Consider the following 12,175-nt stretch of genomic DNA (forward strand, 5'->3'; position numbering starts at 1 on the left):
GAGCAGGAGCAGGAGCAGGAGCAGGAGCAGGAGGGGTGTTATGTGGTGGAGGTGGACATGAAGAAAATAAGATATCCCCATTCCCAAGGCTGCTGAAGGAAGCTGGAGACACCAGGCTTTAACCCCGTAGGAAGAATGAGTCAGTCACAGGGGTGACCACAAGGTTCTGTTATCACAAGGATCTGTTATTGGTGGAAAATCTATCTCATGAGGGCATCAAAGGTAGATCCTTGTGTGCCAAAAGGAAGGGAGAAGGGGAGAAAAAGAGGACAAAGATCCTCTGTGTCAGACAAGGAGAGTTCTGTGGCCCCCAGCTCCTCTGGGACGATGCAGGAGGAGGTTCAAAGCCCCAGGTCCTTCCATTTGAGAGCTTCTTCAGCCCATCCTGGCAGCCCAAGGGCTGGGGGAGCGGGGAGGGGAAGGTCTCACTCTCTGACAGCACCACAGAGCCCCAAGCTGGGCCCAGCACGTGTTACCTTGAAACTATGTGAGTAAACAGAGAAGGCTCCTCTTCCCGGTCCCACCTCAGCAATTAGGCTGCAGACCAAATCCACCCCAGCAGATCACAGATCACAGGGATGCTCTGCTCTCCCCTCTGGTGAGTCCTCAGGCCAATCTATCCAGGAGAGGATGATGTTGAAGCTCTAGTTGGCCTCCAGGCCCATCCCCTCCTATATGGAGCTTCTTGGAGATGTCCCACCAGGAGGAAAGCAGCCCTTTCCTGTCACTTACGGTGTTTTTATAGTGTATCACCATTTTTTGTGGCTGAGCAGCAGCGACACTCATGGCTCACTCTGACATGGGGGAAGTGGAGCCAGCTGGGAAGAGCCCTGTTGAGAGACTTGACACCAGCTAGGAGGAAGAAGAGATGATCCCACAGGAAAGGGATCCCTGCTAGCACAGCAAAAGCCTCTGAGCTCCAGGGATTTTGTGGACACCACTGCAGCCATGAGTCTCATTGGATCCTGATGCCATCCACCTTGCTCCTTGGGCCACAGAGGCTTGGCTCTTCTCTGTGGAAAACCTTCATCCATCTTGGTATCCTGTTCCCCACCAGTGCCTAGAGGAAGAGGAGAGACCACCCTGGTCCACGCTGTAGGAAAGAGAGCAGCCTCCAGAGCAGGACTGGGGCAGCCCAGAGCCAGGGAGCCTTGCAGAGGGCTGAAGCCTTTCCAGGACTGACAGTGGTTTCTGCAGGCAGGAGAGGGAATAAAATGGTCAAAATCCTCACAATTCCATGCCTGTCCTCCCACACAGAGTGAAGGAATGTGGGAGATACCGCAGCAATGCCATGCAAATACCCTGGAGAGGTGAACCTACTCCTGACCCCAGCTAGGGAGAGAATAAAAACTGTTTTAAAGACTTTTAGAGCATCTTGATGCATCCGTGGCAGGCTCGTAGGCACTGGATGGCTGGGAGGCAGCTGATGGGTCGATAGCCTGAAGGAGCACAGAACACAGAGACATCAGAGAGAGCTGGTGGAGACAGAGCCTTGTAGCCATTCCCACACTGGAAATCATGTAGAAATAAATTAATTAACCATTCCAGAGCTTTAGGTACAGGCAGCAGCATCTGTGCTGGCACAGACACAGGGATTCTCTTTGGGAGTGAGGCCACAGATGTGAGGAGAAGGGGAAGAAGGTCCATGTGTTGCTGAGGTTCAAACCAGGTGACCTCAAGCAGAGCAGAAAAGGAGGGGGGGAATAAAAAGAGGTAATAAATGGCAGCTTCCTCAGGTTGATCCCTTGTAAGGCTTACTCAGAGTTACATCATGGTGCTTATTAGGATGCAGATCCCTGAGAGCCACAGCTCCAGAGCCTCTGGCAGGATCCCTGGGGATGTGAGGCCCTCTGGCCAGCAGCCAGGGCATTAGGGATGGCACCCCGGTCCCAGCTGTGCCACAAAGGGACTTGGCTTCCTTTCAGAGCCCAGAGAAGTGAGGGGTGCTGGGGCACGGGGCTGGCTCCTGTCTGTGCTCATCCCGGTGTTCCTGTGGCTGGGACAGCACAGCTGCTGCTGGCCGGAGCAGAGGGCAGCTCACCAGCTTCCCTGGCTCTGCTGTCAGCACACCCAAGGCTCTGCCAAGACCACAGCTCTATTCCTCACCACTCAGCACTGAGCAAGGTGCTTTCCCTGCCCTGGCTGCTCTCTTCTCTGAACCGGGAATGCTGGGGTGTCTCTGGAGGTGCCCAAGGAACAAACCTGGCTAGGGGGCTGCTTCCCAGTGGAAGGGCAGGATGCGGAGGTGGGTCTGACAGGGGAATCCCAGCCCAGGAATCTCTGCTCCTGGGTGTGAGATTCCTGCTAAAGGCTTTCTCTCATGCCCCAGGATGCTCCTGATGCTGGTGAGAAACTGTGCCGTGAGACTGGCCTGGATGTTCCATGGGTATCCATCCTTGGCTTTGGGGGTGCTTCCTTTCTGCTGACAGGGAGCAGATGAGCCACTCCAGTGCCTGCATCCGGCAGATAATCCTGCTGAGAGTGGGGAGCGTGTCAGGAGCATCCCCAGCCACTGTCCCAGGACTTCCCACAGAGGGAGCATCCAAATGTGCCAAGCTTAGCAAGTCCAGCCGTGGAATTCAGCGCTGGAGCCATGGACTCCAGGCCCACATCCTGATGCACAAGGGGCTTTCCTCAGCTTTGGGTGGGTTCCAGCAGCCTGCAGCCTGTTCCAAGGGGTTTCTCCCTCCCTGCATCCTCCACCAGGGCTTCTCAGGATTTCACCTCCCATACTGGGAAACAAAAGCAAAAAGAAACACTACGGCTTTTTTATTATGAAGTGCAGGAATGGCGTGTGAATGCTCAGGCAGTAATTCAAGTGGGAACATGGAGCTGGAAAACTTTCAGCTCCCAAACTTGACCCAAGCCTCAGCACTTGGCTTTGTGCTGCTCATTCATCCATAGAGTTATTTTTGGATTCCTCCTCCTGGGAGAACAGGATTAGGGTTTTTTTTCAGTGTTTCTTGGAGAGCAGCTTGCTGAAGGAGTGACTTAGCAGAGAAAAACCCTCTTAGCTGGTGGGGTCCACTTGATTCCATGATTCTGGGTGGGAAGGTGATGATGTTTCATGTCCCTTGGGGATTTATTCCCACTCTGCTCTTGCTGGGGCTTGGATATCTCATTACCTACGGATAATTATCTAGAGATAATGAGGTACCTGCATCTCTAGGTTGCTGGGCCTTGTCTTTATTGCTTTCCTGGGGCAGCAAGCAGGGTAGGCTGGGATCTTTATTTATTCAGCAATAACTGTAGGCCCTTCTAGCAATGGGGAGCAAAGCGACACGGAGCCCTGATGCCTCCGAAGGCGATCCCTTAATGCAGAAATCGGCCCCTTTTATATCTTTAATCTCCGATACCCCAAGCGGAGCCTAACAGAACTCAACGGAAGAAGGCTTCCCATTGGCTGGCTCAGCTGCAATGCGGCTGGCCCCGCGTCCTAGCAGCCAATCAGCTTTCCGCTCACATGTTGACCACGCGTTCTTCAGCCAATCACAATGTCGCTCTCAACTGACTCCCCCCGCCCCCCCTCACTCCCGCCGGCCCCTCAGCCCTCAGGCCCCTTCTGGTGAGAGTGAGTTTAACCGCTTTAACAATTATTTATTACCCCGTATCCCACAGGCCCTGGCAGGATCCAAATCAAAGTTTTGAAGGAGATAAAGCTGGAAGAATGTTGGATGAGCAACCAGACTCGTCCATGCCATATTTTGTTAGAATCATAGGATGGTTTGGGTTGTAATGGACTTCAAAAATTGTCCAGTTGCGAACCTAATTTTCTCCTGGTTCAGTCTAAAGGGGATCCTACCCTGGATAGAAGGAGATCCAGAGCAAAGAGGGGTGGAAGAAGCTGTAAAGACCCACCCCAAAAAACTCTCAGAGCATGGGATGTGACTTCCAGGACAGGGAGGGATGTGGGACTGGGTATTTCAGAGGATTTTTGGGTCTTCTCTCACTGCCAGCACTCACGCAAACTCTTGGAAAGAGCTGGCAGCTTCCAAGGCTTCAACTCCTTGGCTCCATAAGAAATGAGTGGGATGAGGAGTCCCTCTCTTCACGATAAGTGTACTTTAAATTTAACCACAATAGCAGCTGTTGGGAGCCCTCCCTAGAACCTTCCCTAATCCTTCCCCCCTCCACACTCCATCCCTTCATCCCTGTTTTCCTCTGCCCCACTCCTCCAGCCAGGCTGTGTGTGGGAAATTGGGACTGTCTGTACAGCTCTCTTATTCCAATTAGCTCGCTAATTAGAGCCTCATCAGGGGAGCTGCTGCCGCCAAGGATATCTCTCCAAGGTGTCATTGCTAAGGAGGAAGTCCTTGGCTGGAGCCCTGGGGATGGTGGGGTGGGATAAAGTCCCCTCTTGTCCTCTTGGACACAGCAACAGGTACCAGTGTCACAAATTCCTTGTAGAGGGATGGAATTTGGGGATTGTGAAAAACGAGGTTCACATATTTTTCGTATGAAATTTAAGAAGTTTAATAGAAAGACAGTTAGGAGATAGAAATAAAGTAAAATGTACAAATATAGTCGGGTGCCTCAGCATTCAGCCAAGAGAGCACACCTTACTAACAAAGGATTGTCCCTTAAAAACAGAACCCTATTACATATTCATAAATTCTCATACATGATTCAAACATTCCTCTTAAGTTTTAGATGTTCTTTTGTTTAGTTTTAAATCACCCCTTCCCCAATAGATCAATCTCTCGACTCCATTGAGTCTTACAGTCCCTGATAACAGAGGTTCCATAAATTCCTCCTTTGGAGTACTGGTCACCACTGTCTTCATCTGAATAAGATAATTGAAGAATGCAGGGGGGTTTCTGGCTGTCTTTTTCAGTCTCTGGGTTATATAAACAAAAGTAGTTTTTGCTTTAATACCATGCTACTGCCTAACATATATATATATAATACCACTGTTTCTAATTTTCATCAATAACAGAGCTAGAAGTAACTATCTTAATACAACAAAGTTTTCTAACCTTATATGCATAACATTAATTTTAATATTTGTGAAAAGAATATTATATAATAATATAACATAACATAACATAACATAACGTAACATAACATAACATAACATAATAATATATAATATAATTGTTGCCCGATCCGAAGAAAACACAAGCAACCGAAGTCGTTTATGCGGTGTTTATTGAGGGCCCGGGAGCCTGTGGACGAGCGTCCAAAGACAGAGCCCCATTCCACAGAAAAATCACAGGGTTTTTATATGTTTTCTACATGATTTCTTCATCATCACAATTTCTCACTTTCCTTTCACTACTTGGTACGATTATCTCTCTGACTTTTAAGTTTTGCCAAAAGGTACGTTCCTAGATTATCTCCTAGTTACACTGCTTACATTGCAATATCTGCTATATAGTTCATCTGCAGGTTACATATGGCCTACCAAGCCTTAGCATAACTACTACTAATGTCAACTAATACTAACTATTAACGTTTGTTACTATCTTAATAATACAGTTTATTGAATCAAAATGGCAACATAATAATATATAATATAATAATATATAATATGCACATATAACAGGGATTTTTTGGGGGACCAAGAGGATTTGCCTTCATTCCATATGTGGGCATGTTTCAGCTGTAGAGGAGGACCCCATCCATCTCCCACTCCCCTCCAAGTGGCTCCTGAGCCAAAGAAATCATCTCTGGTTTGGTTCTGTTGTATAATTTGGGGGATTACCAAATTATTTGAGGCGTGGAGAGGGGTTGTCTACTCCTTAGAGGCAAACCCAAGGTCTTTTTGGAGGGAAGCTGTAGGGTTTGTTGCCCAGGTGACCTTTGCATCCCACTTCTCCCTGTCAGCAGGGGATTGGTTGAGTAGCTGATCTCTCCTGAACCTAAAGCATGACTTTATGGGGAAGCAAGTCAAAGAGAAGAGGGGAAAAAAAGAGGGAAAAGGAATGAAGGTAGATGTTCCTGAACAGATCTGCCACAGGAAGAGGTGATGGACAGGCCTGTGAGCTGCGAACCACCCACCTTTCTCCATCACTCCAACCCCTGTCCAGCACCACTCTGGATTCTGCCCTCCTAGAGGGGGTTAAATCCTTCTGAGGGGCTTAATTAGCACCAGAACAAATTGGGGAGCAAAAGCTGGGACAAGAACTGACCCTTTCTGGGGCATGGGAGAAGTGGTGTGGCTGGGGAGCAGCAATGAACTCTGAATGCTACCTGGAGGAACATACTCCCACCTGGAGCCCCCACATCCCTGTGTCTGCCAGAATGAGCCCCAGGATGGGTGTCCCACCTCAGACATGGAATTTGGGGACCCTGCAGGCAGTGGCAATGTGAAGCCAGCAGGTTTCCTGAGCATTTAGAGGGAGCCAAAGCCCAGGAAACAACAGATTGAACGGAGATGCTGAGGCTCAAAAAGAAAATTGAAAACCACGTGACCCAAATTTGATGAAATCCTCACCTCCCTGGGCTCACAGCAGCCCTGTGGGGATTCTGGGGCTGCTCTCATCACTAGGTACCAAACAGAGGATGCTGATGGATGGAGGGACAAACAGGGTGGGAATGGCCATGTCCTGAGTGGGAATCACCACCCACCTTTCCCCAAAAAACACACTCACAAGTCTTTAAAAATTAATACAAAAATGAAAACAATAAAAATAAATAATGGGGATTTTTTTAAGATGGTGTCTCCTGTGCCAGCAGGTTTGATGCCTCAGCAAGGACCTGTTCAGACCATCTGAATCACTAAGGCAGAGTTGAACCACATGGGAAGTTGAGAGAGAAGGAAAAAGAATGAAACATCAGGTATTTGTTGAGACAACAAGTAGAAACTCCCCTCTGCGCCAGAGAAATGTAAGAGTGAGAAAATGTTGTTGAAATTTAGCTTTCAGAGTCCATCTGGATGCCTGGCAGCAGGGATATGGCCAAACCAGGATGAGGAAAGGTATTTCTCAATTGATATAAATGTATGAGCCAACTCAAGCTTAGAGGGATTGTCTGCCATTTCAAGGGAATTCTCATTCTGTTCAGTGAGGTGAAAATGAACACTGGTAGTTTTAATGCCCGTAACTCCAAATAACAAGCGGTATTATCCACCCAATTTGCTTGTTTTAATATATCATAACTATTTTATGTTGCATGCTAATATATGTATATATCATAATATATAGATATATATCTCATAATTGAATATAATAACTATTCTCTAATTACATTACCATTTGACCAATGAGAATATTAATGGCAACACCTGATCGATGAGCTCCAGACAAAGCAGTGGTGTGTAAACTTTGGAGCCAAGAGACTGGGAATTCAGTGGCAGCTCCTCCCAGTTCCTTGTTTTCTTTGCTGCTGCCACAACACTTCTGTAAATTAAAGCTGTAAGTAGAAAATAATGCTTGTGAGGCCAAAGAGAGGAGAATTCAAACCCTGCTTTCTCAGTCTTAGTTCAATGAAGTAATAAAAAAGTGGAATTATTTCTTTTTCACTTAGAAATCTTGATTTCTCAGTGCCTGAGGGAGCTGAGCCTCTGCCACTGCTTCAGTCCACGGCCTTGGGCAACGCACTTAATCTCCCAGGATCTGTGTCACTGGGTTAATCATATTTACGTGCCTTTTATGATGGTTAATGATTCGTCCGGGAATGTTTGCATGGATGTTTCCAGACCGACTCCTTAGCTAAATGCTGTGTGTTAATGCTTGGGGCTGGCGGGGGTTAAATGCAGGAGGAAGGGCTGTGCTTTGGGGTGGGGACTGACTCCGAAGGGCTCAGAAACCATCCCTAGTCCACCCCAGGCCGCCAGCGGATGCCTGGCTCTGCAGACGAGATGGAAAAGCGATTTTTTGTGGACACAGGGATTTGTGTCCGGCCAGAGCCCGACCTCCGGCCACATGCCGGCGGGCTCAGCCTGGGGAAGGCTTCTCTGTGCTCTTTAAGGGGGGAGCTCCTGTTTCACAGGGAATCCCCATGAGCTGCAATGGGGGATCCTCTACATGGGGACTGCCTGTGGCACCGAAATTAGGAAATAAAACTCCTGAACACCGCCGTAGTTCCAAGAAGCAGACGTTGTTATCCGCCCGGATACAGGGCGGGGGACTCCGCCTAAGGTGCACTCGTGGCTCAAGATGATACACGCCTTTATTAACCGCCGCATTGTTCATCAGAAAATGTTACATATGAGGGTCTTCGTTGTCGGGGTGAGCCGTGTCCGTGTTTTTGAACAATTTGTTACTCAGGCGGCCGTGGGGGACCCCTAAACTGGATTGGGCTGCCCGTAGCTGTTACCGAGCTCTCGGCGTTCCTCGGCCACATCCCGTTCCGTGAGCTGTGACTTCGCCGTCAACTCCTGCCCCGGGGGTCCCTTCGATGGGGATTCTCTCTTATGGGGATGCCTGGGGGTCCCTCCCGAATGGGCACTGCCTGTAAGTGGGGGTCCTTCATGAGGTCCCTCCCTAATGGGGACTCTCGTAAGGAGAGTCACCCTAATGTCGCTCCTTCCTAATGGGAAGGTAGTTGCTAATGGGGACTGCCTGAAATGGTGGCCCGTTCACTGGGGGCTCCATACAAGGAGGCACCGTACAATGAGGGCTGCCCTTAATAACGCCCCCCCCGCCCCAGGCTCCCCATGTGGCCCCTCCTCTATAACGGGGGGCTCGCTGCAACAGGGACCCCTCGTACAGCGGCTCCTCGGCTGCGGGTGTCCCCCGTAAGGCGGGGGATGTCCCCGTCCCGAGAGTCCCCGCTCCGAGCGCAGGGGGAGAGCTCCGACCAGCTCAGCGCACGTGTGGCTGGGCTGTCCTCTCCTGTCCCGTCCCCTCCCCTCCTCCGGCCGGCCCCCACACACACCCAGCCCTCCTCCTCCTTCTCCACCTCCTGCTCCTTCTCCTCCCACTTCCTCCGCACATCGCGGGCTGCTAGCCGAGGAGGGCCAGCGGGTCCCCGTTCCCCCCGTCCGCGCCGAGCCCCGCAGCCGAGCCCTTCGCGATGCGCCGGGGGAGGCACCGCGCCGCAGCCGCAGGTGAGTGCGGGGCCGGAAGGATGCGCGTCCCGGGGGAGCCGCGGTGGAGCGGAGGGATGAGGCGCGGGGGGACCCCCGGCCAGCCTTGGGGTTCCCTCGGCGGGTGAAACCCTCGAGCAGGGGGAGATCCCTGCACGCCTTCCTCGGGATCGGCTGCTTCTCCTTGGGCCGTGCAAGGAAAAACGGGTTGCAGGCTCCAGATCCCGGGATTTTACCCATTTATGGACACTTTGGATCACGCGGCTGATTCGCAGCGTGAGCTCAAGCTCCTGCGAGAGGTTTATTTTGGGGGTCGCCGGAGTGTTGCCCACACGAAAGCGGTGGCCGTGGGTGTGCGGAGGGGACAGAAGGACGGCCACCCACCCCTGCCACATCCATACTTGGTGTCCTGGCAAGGGCCTGCGAGCACCGAGGGGGTCTCAGCCGTGCCCATGGCCAACCTTGGCTGCGAGTGACATCGGTGGGTCAGAATGGGATCGATGCGTTTTGGACGGGTTTTAATCCCCCAAGTGGAAGGGGACGCAGTCACTGAGCCCTTCTGGGGACTGCTTAATGCTCCGTGAAGTTTTTGGGTTTTTTAAATAAAAGTGAATATTCCGGGGGGGTTCAGTTTTAATCTCAGACAAGCCATGGCTTGGTGCATGCATTATTTGGGGATACTGGCTTAAAAAGCAGCTGGCTTGGTCCACGGGAAGGCTCCTCCTGGGAGAAACTCGGGAGCTGCAAACTTTGTGAAAAAGGGACAAGATGTGGAATGAAGGAGCTGAGACCGCTGAGGCCTCTTGTTTGTTCCCCCAAATGACCGAAGTTTGGGGGAGCGATGCCGGTGAGCTCATCCGAAGCCGCCGGACATGGGAATTGTGATCTCCGCGGCAGGATCCCAAAGTCCCCGGGATTGTGAAACCAGGATTGCAGCCGGCCGGGAATCCGCCTCCTTACCTGGTGGAGTCCTTTGGTTTCGGGGAGACCTCGGGAACCCCTCCCGTGCCGCAGCACTTCGGCAGGGCTGGGGTTGCTGGGTGACAGCCGGTTTAGGAGATTTTATTTCTCGATTCCTGCGGGTTGGCCGGGAGTTGGCGGCTGTTTTTGGCATCACGTGGCGATGGAGGAGGCGGGAGACTGCGGTGAGAGACTCCCGCTCCGGGCATCGCATCCCGGGGAGGAAATTCGGGGGAGCTTGCGTGCCCCGCTGATAACCCACACACGGGCGCATTGTTCGGAGCCAAAAGAGATGTCTGAGGTGTTCCCAGCGGCCTTGGCAGGCCGAGGAGGAGCGGGAGCTCTCCCGTGTCCTTTGGACACCCAAAACGCGAAAGGAAAGTCTTCCCGGGAGCTTATCAGGCAGGTTTCGCTGGTGGTGGCACGTGTTCCCTCTGCGCTTGGTTTTACTTTTACTCCCTCGCGGCCAAAAGGCCCCTTGTGGGAAAAAAACCCTGAGGAGGAAGGGGGGGGGGGGGCGATGAAGAGAATATTTAAAAAGTAGGAATAACGGGTTGTGTTTATTCCACCCGCTGCTTTTCCCAGCTGTAGGGTTTCGGAGTTACTGGCTGCATGTGTTGGGGTTCTTCCAAGCATCCCCCCCGCGCTGATTCCCACGTGTCCCTCTCCTCCCCCGCTGGCTGCAAGAGGTATAGTTCCAGAGGGAAAAAGGTGATGGTGACAGCAAAAGCAGAGCAGTTTTCCTGGCGTGGCACAGGTGTGGGAATGGCACCGGTTGGGCAAAGTCCCTGTGGATTTCATGGAGAGCGGGAGCCCCTCTCCCTCGTCTGGGTAATGAGCTCAGCCCTGTCAGACGATCCCTGTGCCTGGCTCCGGCCGCTGCAGTGGGATCACTGGTCCTGCTCTGCAGCCCTCCAGCCAGAATTGAACTCGCAGCTAAGTGAAACAGGGCGATTGCATCGTGCCCGGTGGTGTCACCCGATCCCGTGGTAATAGCAGTGCCAGTGTCACAATATCCCCACGGTGGGGAGTTGCAGATCCCCGAGGCTTTGGGGAAAGGGAAAGAAGCAGTGAGGAAATGTCAGGAGTCACAGGATCCTGGATTTCTGGCCCAGCTTGTCCACCCATAATATTGTCACAGCTGGGAAGGGATCCCATGCCTGCATCACCCTCCCACGCAGCATCTCCCAGGGAGATGGATTCAAACACCACCCTCCCAGGACATCACTTTTGGATGGAAAATAACCCAGTCTGGGGTTTTCTTCAAGCTTTCTTCAACTCGAAGGAAGCTGTTTTGCCTGGACCTAAGTGCTGGCAAGTGTAATTTGTACTGCATGTCTTGGAAATGATCCCAAGGACTTATCCTGGGGATGGAAATTATGTGGGGGAGCTGCTTCCAAGGGTGCAGGGAGGGAAGCACCGAGGCTCCCGTGGGAGTTTTCAGAGGAATCCAGGGAAGCAGTGTCCTTCTTGGGAAGCGATGAATTGCTGAAGCTCGCAGGAGAAAGTCACCAGGAAGGCTCAGTGAGGGGTGCAGCCTCAGTTGTGCTGTTTTGGGCTGAGCTGGGGAGCTCTGGTCCCCTCCCAGCAAAGCTGCAGCACCCCCACTGGCTCGCTACCTTATCTCCCCCACAAGTCTCCCCCCATATCTGCTCTCTTTCCCCTGCTGTTGATGTGGCTTTTTTCTTATCTCCACGTGCTCTTCCTCCATTTCCTCCTTGGCTTCTCTGCTAACGCAGCCACAGAAGGAAAAAAAAAAAAAACCAAAAATGGCAGAGATCATACTGTAGGAGTCCATCCCAGGGCTTGGGGTTGCTGGACTGTGCTCAGTGACAGGGTGTGATGTTTGGCCATGCTGGGAGGGTGCTGAGTGATGCTCAGGTTTGTGCTGAGGCTGCTTGGGTGACGTACAGTGATGCTGGGGGATCCTGTTTGATAGTCCAGTGCTGCTCTTGGGGCTCAGGTATCTCAGTGGGATGCTCAGAAGATGCTGGGTGATGCCAGGCAGTGCTTGGAGAACACTTGTGGTTCTCAGGGATGCAGGGCAGTGCTGGGACAGCCTGGGACAGGCTGCCAGCTCCACCTGCTGGCACTCACCACCTGTCACTGCGGGCCAGCGCCCACCCCACAGCAGCCCCAAATCCCCTAAGGGAGAGACTGAGCTGCTGCCTCGGGGTAAAAACCTCACCTTACTTTACAAGGTGAAGCCGGGGATGGGAATTTTGGGCAATTTGTGTCTATGTC

General features: G+C 51.9%; 1 long non-coding RNA gene across 1 annotated transcript; it reads right to left on the reverse strand.

Annotated features, from left to right (window-relative positions):
* Positions 1 to 4,349: 4,349 nt before the first annotated feature.
* LOC117244908 lies at positions 4,350 to 10,075 on the reverse strand. Its single transcript, XR_004498837.1, has 3 exons — positions 9,932 to 10,075; positions 7,194 to 7,353; positions 4,350 to 4,837 (listed from the first exon to the last, which is right to left on the reverse strand). It is a non-coding gene; the product is annotated as an uncharacterized LOC117244908 (long non-coding RNA).
* Positions 10,076 to 12,175: the final 2,100 nt, after the last annotated feature.

This window comes from Parus major, chromosome 10, assembly GCF_001522545.3.
Source record: "Parus major isolate Abel chromosome 10, Parus_major1.1, whole genome shotgun sequence".
Classification (NCBI taxonomy): Eukaryota; Metazoa; Chordata; class Aves; order Passeriformes; family Paridae; genus Parus; species Parus major.